At 36.1% G+C, this 13,215-nt stretch overlaps 1 protein-coding gene across 1 annotated transcript in view; it reads right to left on the reverse strand.

Annotated features, from left to right (window-relative positions):
* The window catches only part of LOC131424499 (uncharacterized), a 208,870-nt gene that overhangs the window by 19,445 nt on the left and 176,210 nt on the right, over positions 1 to 13,215 (reverse strand). The gene's annotated exons all lie outside the window — the stretch shown is intronic.

Raw genomic sequence — 13,215 nt, forward strand, 5'->3', positions numbered from 1 at the left:
TGAGTGCCAGAAAAGAGAAAAAAAAAAAAGATATTTGAAGAGTATTCATCTATGAAATATTCTAGCCTGTGGTCCGGAAGAATTAAGGAAAATAATTGAATTAACTTAGTTTAGACAACCAGTTGTGCAAATGCAATAATCAAAAGTCAATAAATTTGACCACAGCATTTTCCTTTCCAGCTAATAGAACATAAATGGCGATCTAGACCTGGCTAAAGTTTTCTCCAGGCCCTTAAAGCCGTTGAGTCACTATGTAATTGCTAGAAAAAAACATCAGATATCTACAAATATGAAGATTATGTGACCTTTGATTTTAAAAAAAAATATTATTCAATCTGGCATGCTGATGTACATTTATAGTCCTGCTTCTTAGTGGTGGCTGAGGCAGAGCCCAGGAAATTGGGACCAGCCTGGGCAAAATATTGAGACCCTACATCAAAAAAAAAAATAAGTTCATATATTATTTAGCTGACACCTTTGCTTCTGTTTTGGTGCAAATACATGAAAGAAGAAAATACTTCCTCTCCACCTGGTAATTTTTCATCTCAAAGGACAGCCTCCTGTCTATACTAGAGACTATTATCTGGTTCTTCTCCTGTCCCTTGGTTTGATTTTTCTCTAACAGTAGAAAAACATCAGAAGAAGAGAAGCAACCGATTGGGAGGTCAGTTTGCTATGAGTAGGTGTGTGAGTGGTTTACCTTAGTTTCTGGATCAATGCCCCCAAATTTAGTTGTCCACATATTTTGTAGTCAACTGAAATGAACAAATACTATATGAAATACGCATATGATTTTTACGATCTCATCTTGTTTTAGGAAGCAAGTGCAGTGGTATAAATTGGCTGAAAAGCTAAAAGGGAGAATTGGCAGCAGCGAGTCTGAACCAGAGGCTCCTACGTGAGTTGTGCAATGGGCGTTGGTGAGTCCTCCCCAGACACCTACTTGGCTCACCGCCCTCCTTCCACACTCTCTGCGAATCATCTTAGCAGTGGGGGCTTCACTGACCACTGAAGGAAGCACTAGCTCCTCCCTCAGCTAAGCCCCCTGCTTTGATTTTGTCATAACCCTTACCCATAAGTGTCACCAACCACCATCCTAGATAGTTCCTTGTTTACTTGTTCTCTGTCCTTCTGCACCCAAACATAAGCTTCATGAGAAAAGGGAATGGAATCTGGCTCAGAAGAGGACTAGGTATTTGTCAGTTGAAGTCATAAATAAGCAAATGAAATTATTTAAGCGGATTCAATATTCAAGGCCCTCAGCTTTTTGTTTCGTTTGGGTTTTTTCCCGCCTACTTTTGAAGATTCCGAAATTAATGCATCTTTACCACCTAAAAGTTGATCTATGAGTCTCCACTAGTCTTTTATGTTAGGGTGGTTCTAAGAATGCTAAGTCGATTCTTCGTGGCAAGTGACAGTGAAGCAAGCTCTCGACCAGCATCCCACAGGGCCACTTTAACTGTTTCCTAATTCAGTGGCGCTTGCTGGTTCCTGCCTCATCACCTCACTCCACCCACACCACCCACGGGGCAGATTGCCCATGTCCCAACTCGGCTAGAATAACACCCCTTTGCACGCATAGAAAACCCTTTCTCCAGGAATTGCAATGCATCCTACGAGAATTGGTGGCCTCTTTAAACAGCCCTACCAGTAAGAAACTATTATTTTGATTCTATGCATGATAAATTGCGAACAAAGGAAATGAAAACCTTATCTCTACCTGCAATAAGAACAGGGACCGGACAAGAAAAATTCAACTAAGTCCATCTTTATGTAATGACTCGATAGGGATGTTAATGGCAAAAATGAGTGCACTTAATATCTTCCTCTTAAAGGAACAGGGACTGTTCCCAGTTGTTCTTTACAACTATAAAAAGAAATCGGTGTTATTATTCACACTTAATCTGAACTTCTTTCTCATTATCCAAAATCAGATTTGAATCATTCATGTAAGCTAGATGCATAACAAATACAGGACAAAATACATCGTGGCCTCTATGAAACTTATAACATGGTAAAGGGAGTAAGACAAAAATATAAGTCTCCATAATTTAAAAATAGTACATTGTAAATGTTCTAGGAAAGACTGGAAATAGAGGCTTTTGCAGAGGGATAAATTATAGCTGTAAGTGATGAAAATATATGACCCATGTTTGATAACTCCCCTGGGCTGGAACTTAGAAGAAGGGAAAGAAAAGAGGAAGGGCGAAAAATGTCACACTCTAAAGATAAATATTTTTAAAATTAAAATAAAAAGAATAAGGGAACTCTGTGTTCGCTTTTTATCCAAACTTCCAGTTTAGTGATTTTCCATGATTCTAGATTTCCAGAAAATTTCCAATCTTCGAGACTTTGAGGGTCACTGTTTGATTTCGCATTTTATTTTCACACATAAACATTGGCACTCACACTTCGTTTCATGTAGTTCTTTCTTTGAGCCTGACATTTCCAGAGCAGGATAAAAAGAGAAGAAAAATAGCATACAAAAAATTGATCACAGCAGTGACTATTTTGGGAAAGATTAATTAAGAATAAGAATTATAAATAATACTTATTTAGAACTCATTATATAAAAGGCTCTATTCAAAGCAAATTCATTCATTGAACCACCCACTCAAAATGTATTTATTAAAATCTCATTTTATGCCAGAGGAAAATGGAGACGAAGAATTAAACCAAACAGACAAAGTCCTTGACCTCCTGCAGCTTGCATTCCAAGGGAGAAAGATAATAAATAACTAAATATACCATAAGTGCTATGGAGAAAAATGAAACAAAGTAGGCGGGTAGCAGTCTGCAAAGGGAAAGGGTCTACTTTGTGGCTATTTTGAAAGCTGTTATCTTTCTCAGGGAAAGCCCCTCTGAGAAGTAGACATTTGACTTCAGTGAAGCAGGGTGTGCATCATGCATGTAATTGCAGGAGCTGCATAAGAAAAGGGAACAGAAGGTACACGGCTGTAGGGGCAATGCATTCACTAGGTCAAAGATACACAGCAAGCAAGGGAGAGACAGGGGACATCAGAGTCTGCATCCACCAGCCAAGAAAGGTCAAAGGTTGCAGGAAATGACCAGAAACTAGCAAGGAGTCCTGGAACAGATCTTCCCTCTTAACATCAGAAGGATTCAACCCCTCCCACACCAGGATCTTGGACATCTAGATTCCAGAACCATGAGACAGTAAGCTTCTGTTGTTTAAGTCACCCAGTTTGTGGCATTTGATATGGTAGTTCCAAAACACAGGCCCAGGCAACGGTCTGGGTATATATGCATGATCACACTTAGTTTTCATAAACTTGCTGGTTAACTGAAACATGTCTGGATCACATAATTCACCCAAAGTGAGAGTTAGAGGTAAAATGGCATTGCAACCACAGAACTCTGGGGCTTTAAAATGGCCTCTACCCTCTCTCCAAAAGACATATGTTTTAATATTGTAAAGTGAGAGAAAGACATTCCTAAAATCCCCATTTCCATAGAACAAAAGAGTTATCTTTGTTTTAATCACAAATCTGTGCTCTGTATTGTTCAGGTTGGATTGTGAAGAGCCCAGGGAAGGAGTTGGCTGTAGAGAATGCCCTCCTGACTATTCTCCGTCAGGAAGAATAACACCCTGAAGACAGAATATCTACATTATGTGCTGCCTCACTCACTAATAAATGCTGGGGCTCTATTTCACCATCAATCAAGTGAAGAACTTGAATTAGATTATTTCTAAGGTATCTAACAGTCAATTTGTGTGTGTGTTTCTTTCTAAAACATTCTTTGAAAGTGAATATTATAAATACCAACAAGATTAGTATCATTAAAAAACAGAGCATCTCTAGCTTTCCCAAATCTTCCTTATGCTAATCCCATTCAACACTCACCAAGCACCCTGGCCATTCACAGCCTTGCCTGAACTACAACTATCCAGAATTTCTAGCATCAGCGATATCTTGCCTACCAGTATGCTTCAGATATATAAAATCAGATAGAATCTACTCTTTTGGGTCTTCTTTTTATTTTTTTGTTTCTGATTTTTAATTTTGTGTGTTTATTTCCAGGTTTATTTCCATAATTGACCAATTAAAATTATATATTTATTGTATATAACATGAGGTTTATATACATGTGTGTATATACATAGAGAGAAAAAAAATTATTATTGAAATCCAGCTAATTGATATATCTATCACTTCACATAGTTATTTTATGTCTGTGTAAGATATTTAAGATCTACTCTCAGCAGTTTTTAAGTATGCATTGTAATTATTAATTATAGTTCCCATACTGTACAATAGAGCCTGAGACCTTATTCATCTAGCTCAAGGGAAACTCTGTAACAGTCTTTGACTAATATCTGCCTTTTTTCTAACCCCTCTTCCAGCCCCTGGCAACCCCCTCTTCTATTTCTATAAGCTCAACTTTTTAGTTTCATATAAATGATATTATATAGTATTTATTTTTCTGTGCCTGACTTCTTATTTCACCCACCATAATAGCCCTCAAGTTTATCTATGTTGGTGCTTGTTCCAGGATTTTCACTGTACATACGTCCTATATATTCTTATCCATTCATCTGTTGGTGGACACTTAGGTTGATTCTATAGCTTGGCTGTTGTAAATGATGCTGTAATCAGCATGGAATGCAGATATTTCTCTGACACACTAATTTTATTTCCTTTGGATATATAACCACAGCTGAGATTGCTCAGTCACAAGGCAGTTCTATTTTCAATTTTTTTTAAAAGAAACCAACATACTATTTTCCATAACTGCTGCTCTAATTCACATTCCCACTAACAGGCTACCAGGATCCCCCATTCTCTCCATCCTTCCCAACACTATCATCTTCATTCTCGGACAGTAACCATTGTAACAGGTGGGAGGTGGCATTTCACTGTGGTTTTAATATGCATTTCCATGCAAATAGTGATGTGGAGTATTTTTCCTGTACTCATTGGCCATTTATTTGTATCTCTTCTCTTTTGAGAAATGTCTATTTAAGTCTACTGGTTAGTTTTTAATTTGGCTATTATTATGATTTGAATAGGAGTTGTCCTCCAAAGGCTCCTGGGTTAATGCAGGAATGCTTGGAAGTGAAATGATTGGATTGTGAGAGCTAATTAGTCCATCCTACTTTGGATGAACTTGGTGGTAACTGCAGACAGGGCACAGCTGGAAGAGCTGGATCACTGGGAGCATGCCCTGGAGGAATTATTATTTTAAGGAAAATATCTATTCTTCTCTATATACCACAGAAGGTTATAGCTGTCAAATAAGCAGGGCGGAAACTCTTCCTTTCATTTCTTCCTTCGGATTTTTAAAGCCTATTGCCTACCTGTCTACCTTCACCCCTCCCCATCTTTATTCCAAACAAAATGTATCCGGATGGATAGGGCACAGTGTCTCATATATTTTTTTCTATACATGCTTTTCCTTATGCATGAAATATCTGTCTCTGTTTATCATTTGGGATACTCCTATTTGTTTCTTTTCATCTCCTCTGTTAGGATTCGCTGACTTTCTTGGGCAGTGGCAGATTTCCCTGTGGTGCTCCTCTGTGTAATTTGAATACATAATAGCATTTTCATCACCTGAATTTTTTTTTTTTTTTTGGTACCAGGGATTGAACCCAGTGGAACTTAATCACTGAGGCACATCTCCAACCCTTTTTAATAATAACAAAGGCTTAAAACACTGATTGTATTAAAGAATTAAAAATATTGTTCTAATGAGTGAAATGATAAAGAATATAAGCAGAGAAGTGAAAACTATAAGCGAATGAAGTGAAAATTCTAGCAATACAAATTATGTTAATTTGAATAAAAAATTCATTGGTTGGATTTAACCACAGATTATGGATTGGAAAAGAAAAGAAAGATGTTGAAAAGAAATTATCCAATCTAAAGAACAGAGGAAAAATGCTGAAGGAAAAAAAAAACTGAAGAAAAACGAAACATAAACCAGAGACATGTTAAACATTAAGTGGTCCAACATACATGTAATTGAAGTTGTAGGAAGAGAGAGTGTGATTAATGCTGAGAAAATAAACTGGTAAATAATGAGCAAAAGCATCCCAAATAAGTTGAAGATCCCCTCTGGCAAAAAGTCCTAGAAGAATAAAACTACAAAGAGCCTCACCTGAACAAATCATAACCAAGCTGCTGAAAATCAAAATTATATAAAGAAGCTCTAAAGAAAAATTAAACAAATGCATAGGAAAAATAAACATGAATGACCTCTGACTTCTTTTTTTTATCTCTAGTGGTTTTTTTTAAAAAAAATTTATATGACAGTGGAATGCATTACAATTCTTTTTTTTGTCTTTGCAATCAAGTGTAAACATTTATTAAATTAATTAGAATCACCATTTACAAAGCAAGAATAATTGAACATAATTTTAACTTAAAAATAACTATCATATTTTATTTTTCCTTAATTTTCTTAATGAAGCAATGCAAATTTTATATATCCCATTTGCCAATTATTTTTGTTTTGTTTTGTTTTTCTTATTGGTTGTTCAAAACATTACATAGCTCTTGACATATCATATTTCATACTTTAGATTCAAGTGGGTTATGAACTCGCATTTTTACCCTGTATACAGATTGCAGAATCACATCAGTTACACATCCACATTTTTACATAATGCCATATTAATAACTGTTGTATTCTGCTACCTTTCCTATCCTCTACTATCCCCCCTCCCCTCCCCTCCCATCTTCTCTCTCTATCCCATCTGCTGTAATTTAATTCTCTCCCTTGTTTTTTTTTCCCCTTTCCCCTCACAACCTCTTATATGTAATTTTGTATAACAATGAGGGTCTCCTTCCATTTCCATGCAATTTCCCTTTTCTCATTGCCCATCTAGAGTGCAATTTCTCATATCTCTGGTTGTATATACAGTATATTCACAACAATTTGTGTCTTCATACCTGTACTTTGGATAATAATGATCATCACATTCCACCATCATTAATAATCCCCTGCCCCCTCCCTTTCCCTCCAACCCCTCTGCCCTATCTAGAGTTCATCTATTCCTCCCATGCTCCCCCTCCCTACCCCACTATGAATCAGCCTCCTTATATCAAAGAAAACATTGGCATTTGGTTTTTTGTGATTGGCTAACTTCACTTAGCATTATCTTCTCTAACTCCATCCATTTACCTGCAAATGCCATGATTTTATTCTCAATGGAACCACCATTTGACCCAGCTATCCCAAAGGTCTTAAAAACAGCATACTACAGGGACACAGCCATATCAATGTTTATAGCAGCACAATTCACAATAGCTAAACTGTGAAACAAAAGAATCCAGAAGACAATGGGCACCTATGAAGCCAGAATTTGGGGTTGGTTGTTGTATTAGTCACAGTGTAATCATAGGGTGTTTGCTTAGATATAGTGTGACCATAAAGTCTGTAAAGAGACCATATGATTAGGATATTTACTTTAATGTTAATCTTCACACACACTTTTGGTTAAACATTTGCTTAGGTTTCCAATTTACCAGACTTCCTTATCTCTGGAACACACATTCTTCTACAGTAGCTAAGAAAACAAAGTTCTAGGTCTAGATTCTTATCAGTTGAACAGATTTTTGCCTTTTCACTTTCACTTTCCTCAGCATTTGACTCAATGACATCTAAGATAGTTTCAGTCTCTGAAATACAGAACAGCACATTTAAATAATGAATATTCCCTGGAATGGAAATGCATAAACAATCTAAAACGGAGAGATGTCATAACACATAAGTTAATATTTTCACTTTTGTGTTCCTATAAATCAAAAAAACACCCAATGAACAATGTTTTCCCCCTTCAACTTTGTTTTAATCTAAAAGAGTGCAATGCTAAAATAAATAAACCTGAGCCATCAATGTGTCTATCTTAGGATCCAGAAAACCAAGATTCAGGTAAACAGAATCACGAATTAACAAGCATTTCTTATTTACTGTCTAAAGACAACAAAACTTTTTATCTTTCAAAACTTTCCTAAAAAGATTATTTTTTAGCCTGAACCTACGTTGGTGTTTGACTCTATTACTCTACTAGAACTATGCATATTGGACAGAGTCAGGATCTGTTTATACCAAGAAAATGGAGCCAGTGGATTGGTGAATTATTTGGGGTGACTCATGGTGGTGTCCAGTCCTGTCCAGTTCCTCTCATTTATTTGGTTACTTGACATGAGACTGAGTGACAAAGGGAGTGATCAGATAACAGTAGAATATCAATGCTCTCATACATGTGCACGCGCGTGCACATGTAATTGAAGTTGTAGGAGGAGAGAGTGATTAATGCTGAAAAAAACATTAGTAAATAATGAGTGAAGCATCCCAAATAAGTTGGGATGCTTTCACACATGCACACACACTTTTTTTTTCTTTTTTGGTAATTAAAGAATGTTCTAGTCTAGATTTCAATCAATATCAGCTGAAAGAATCAGGGATCAGCTAAAACCTTTCAGTAATACTCCATTACTATCTCTGCCAAAACTATCACTTTTTAAATTTTTTATTGACAGCCAGAGGAGCAACGGGGTAAAAATTCACAATACGGTTTGTTGTCGAGTTTCACATTATTATTTTCACTTATTATTTTGCTCTTAAATCTACTAAGGGAATCAAAAATATAAACTAGAACATTCAATCCACCCACTTCCTTTGCAAGAATGAAGGCAGAGAGGAGCAGAAACTCATGCACTCATTTTTCACCATCATGAATATAATTTTCAAGGTAGAACAAAAGAATCATTGATAAAGTGACAATTGACAGATAATATCCTACTATTTATTTTCGTGGAAACTCCAAGAATACAATAATATTCCTTGATTGATTGATGGGAAAATTAGAGGCCTCAAGTCATCAATTAATTATTAAAAATTGATTTCAAAACTAATGAGTTAAAAATAATGGCACTATTACATGGCTTCATTGTTTGTAGCTAAAAGTATTGTTGTTGATTTAGCTTTTGCTAAATTCATTCAATAGAAGTATAGCTACAGATTTTCTTAATTGTTTATGTGGCAAATGTCCAATTTAAGTTTGCCAGTTTTTGTGGTGCAACATCTTCTAAGGCAGGAACTTACATGTGGGAAGAAAGAAGCATTAGAGAAGATTAAGCTAGAAATTGGCTTGAGACAAACTAACGAAGATGGGCACCTGGGGAATCAATTCACCTCTGCAGATGCTTTAAAGAAAAAAGCTGAGGAGGCTGAGAAGAGAAGACAGGAGGCATGACCTTCTGCCTCAGCCAGAATTCTTGAAATGTCTGCAATTGGGCAGCTGAAATTTTCTTTCTTATATCTCTTTTAGGTACCTTTAATTCCAAGGTCATTTATTGGACACATAGAGTTTAGTCGACATAGTTACTAATGTGTGCCTAGGTATGAGAAAAAATAGAAGATTCTGGATTCAGGATTGTAAGGTAAGATTACATTCAAGGTTACCTTTGGTAACTTAGCAGGTTGTTACAGGAGTTCATGTGTCCCTACATGCTTGCTTTCTTCACATAAAGAAGTCTTTTTTTTTTTTTTTGGTGGTGCTGATAGGTGTGTGGGGGCAGATGAGAAAGGAATGCTTAAATAAGAAATATGTGCAATAATTGGGTAAGTGGGGGAAAGAAGTAAGAGCTTATTATAAGGTGCATCATTTAATGTAATTATCATCACTAATATTAACCAAGAAAACAATATATTAGCCAAGAGATAACAACAAAGATTTTTCTCTGAAGAAAATTAACACAATTACTTAAAAGGTGAACATCTTAGGTGCAACCAAATGATATGTCTTCAGACATGATTTATCTAATGAGGAAAATATTCCAGGAAGAGACTGAAAACGACTTAGTGAAACCTGACTGTTCACAACTGATGGAAGGCCATGGAAAATTGGACATGCATTTTTCAATAAAGGAAAGAAACCAGGCAGGCTAAAAGGGGGTAGGGGTTCAAAGTTTGGGAAGCAATTGGGTAGCAACAAGGATTTATGAAAGACGAGAAAAGAGGAAGAAAGATGCAGGAATTTCCGCACACAAGTGAGAGAAGAAATGAGCATTTTTAGAGGGAGGAGATGAAAGGACTCACAGAAAAGGCTGTCATAAAATACACATTGCCTAATACATTCGGGATTGGTTCTATTATTTAACTTTCCCAAAGATGTAACAATACGGGAGATATGCTAACCATCATCGTCAGCATTAATTTACAGTGGGAGAAATAATTAGAATCTCACTTTTTCTGAAGAATGGAGTGAAAATGTAAACAATGCTTCCCTGCAGGCAAGTGCTTTATCAAGTTGACAGGTGCATTTGAATTTCCATGGGTGGGGGATATAATAGGTTATTTATGTGTCATTTTAATAGAAAGACCCAACCATCAAGATGGACAGCAGACTTTATCAGTACTGCTGTTTGCAACTAATCCTCCAATTTAGTACCCCATGAAAATACCTGCAACAAAACCTATCCATTTTTCTTTTACACTCCATTATGGAAAAATCAATATGGGCGCTATTCATCGCAAATCTCCTGCTTGGCGGGTGCCTGAGCCACAGAATCTGAAAAAAAAAAAAAAAAAAAAAAAAAACCTGACAGTTCAGCACTCTGTGTGGCAGAGCCCACTGCCTACGGTTTTATTCTAGCACTTTCTGCCACCCAGAATGGCTCCACTAGCCTGATATGTATTCCAGATTCTAATACATGTTGCCCAGAGACCCTGCATCTGATTACTTTACAGTCCAATCATTTGGAGTTACTTCTAGACCCAAGAACAGGAGTTCGTTGACTTCCAAACTTGATAGAATTAATTTATTCCTCCTTGTAATATTCAAGCAGTGAATAATTACTGTCAAGTGTGTAGATGATAATTAGTTAAGCTATATACAAACTACTGGACACTTCAGGATCCAGATAAGTCATCAAAAAGTTTAACAAACTATTTTCCAGAAAAAAATGGTTCTCATTTCTCTTCCAAAATATCACTAGATTTCAAGTCCAAAAATTATATGTTCAATGGGAAGAATTCTACTACACTCCCAAGTAAATACATATGCATAGAATGCCAAGTCCATGACTGTTAACTATAGAGCTACCTGAAACTAATGATCGACAAGGTTAAGATTCAGCACCTCCCCCATAGAAGTATCTCAAAGGCATGTTTTCCTGCAAATAATCAAAATTACATATTTACTTAATATCCATTAAACTGATGAGTATTTGAACAAAGTGAGAGTTCATTCATCCATTTTTGCTCTTAGATACATTAATAAAAGTGAAAAATAACAGAAAAATACTATACAAAAAGAACCTTGTAAATGATTTCTAGACATCAAGATTTTAATTATATTTAGTTCAACTGTGTATATTTTTCAGGGTTCTGTTGTAGATACTGCAGACTGGCTTGCTCAGTGTATGCTCCAGACCCTTCCAGGTGCCTTCTAGGATATAGAAGGAGAAAAACTAAGACTACATGTTCAATATCTGCATATATACACGTGTGTGTGTGTGTGTGTGTATTTTAAACTGGCCAGGGGATTTCTGTTCTCTGTAATGCATAACCCTGACCAATAAGAAATCCAAGGACTTTTTTTGAGAATTTTCCAGGCAAATGATAAACTATTATTCCCATTTTTAAATCCTAGCTTTGTGGGTCATATTGTCTTAAAGGCTTGGATTCTACAAATTATCAGCTCCTCATATTCCTAATTGGCAATTTTCCTAACTTTAATGGCTTACTCTGTTTTATCAATGCCTTTCTTTCAATCATAAGGTATCTATCTGCAAACAATATTAGAAAGAAGCCATTTATTATTGTGCATTGTCTCAATTAAATTATACTCATTGAGCACCCTATTGTGTTCCAGGTATAGTCACAAAGCTTGTTGTGTAAATAAGGATAGCATTCATGAAAAGACACGTGATTTCCATGATGTTTCATACTGAAACAAAAATAAACAACTTTACAGGTTTTGGATGCTGAGGCAGAATAAGCAACCTCATATATCCAGGGCTTCCCTCTTTTGATGCAAAGAGGGTGATGTGGAGCATGGTCTCAGGAGACCTGTTGATCATAGATGATATAAGCAAAAGAGCTGCATGAAAAAGTCAGAAAAATTTATCAATACACTCTTTTATTGGGCTCAATTCTAAGGACTATTTGCTTCCAACAGTTCCTCAGGTGATAATAAAACTGATTCATTTGAAGGTAAATACATTCTCCAAGATAAGCAAACACTTGGAGAAGGGATGTTACCTTTGAAACTTTTTGATATGTCGAAATGTCTTATATCATATGGGCACACATATTTTCTTGAGGGTTGTGTATATACCTCTAAACCATAGGAAACGATTGAGCAATTAATTATAACTGTTATTCTTTGCTCTATGATTGTTTTATGTGTTTAATTTTTGTCTTCCACTCCTGGCTAGTAAGCTTCTTTACTACCTACTTTATATGTCATTCAATCCTCCTAGGTATTTACTGCAGAGGCTGACAAAGCAGTGGATCCATTAATGCTGGATTCACTGTCAAGGATATTTGGCACTTTCAATGACTTTGAAGTAGTCAAGCAGGTTCAGGGGTCTGTGATGTCTTATTGGTAGTATTATAATTCCATTGGTCCCTTGCAATGACATTCAGAAGCTCCTTCATTAATGAGCCAAAATTACACATCCAAAACACAGCTTCCAGCAATATCAACCATGTGATCAATGTAACCTTGAAGAATTCATGGTAGCAGCAACAACATCAGGGGAGGGCCTGTAAGGAAACATTGAAATAGAAGCTTTGTTGATTTGTTAAAGATCACATCTGGATTTACACCCACTTTGCAATCAGGATTATTGATGAGCGGGCGTGGCTTAAACATTGCTGTATCATGAAATATCTCACCCTGGATGTTCTGAGAAATTCTCTAGCATGCGATCAACTGATCAGAATTGACTAAACCTAGATGATGTGATTTTTAGTGGGTAGCTGCTGTGTTTTATTTTAATGGTTACCAGAAAACACGTGTTCCTAAGAAAACGGAATCATTTTCATTGAACTATTTTAATAACATTATGTAAAATATAGTGAAAATGAAAACGTGCTGGATTCAGACCCAGAGGATGAAGGTTTGAATGTCATTTTAGTTACTTGCATTAAGCTGGCTGAGCCTAAATTCTCTCATTAAGAAAATAAAAACTGTAGCTCACTTTGTATGGTTCTAGAAAAGGGAAATATGACGAA

Source organism: Marmota monax, unplaced genomic scaffold (assembly GCF_021218885.2).
Source record: "Marmota monax isolate L192 unplaced genomic scaffold, Marmota_monax_Labrador192_F-V1.1 WCK01_AAM20220418_F8-fsc00029, whole genome shotgun sequence".
Lineage (NCBI taxonomy): Eukaryota > Metazoa > Chordata > Mammalia > Rodentia > Sciuridae > Marmota > Marmota monax.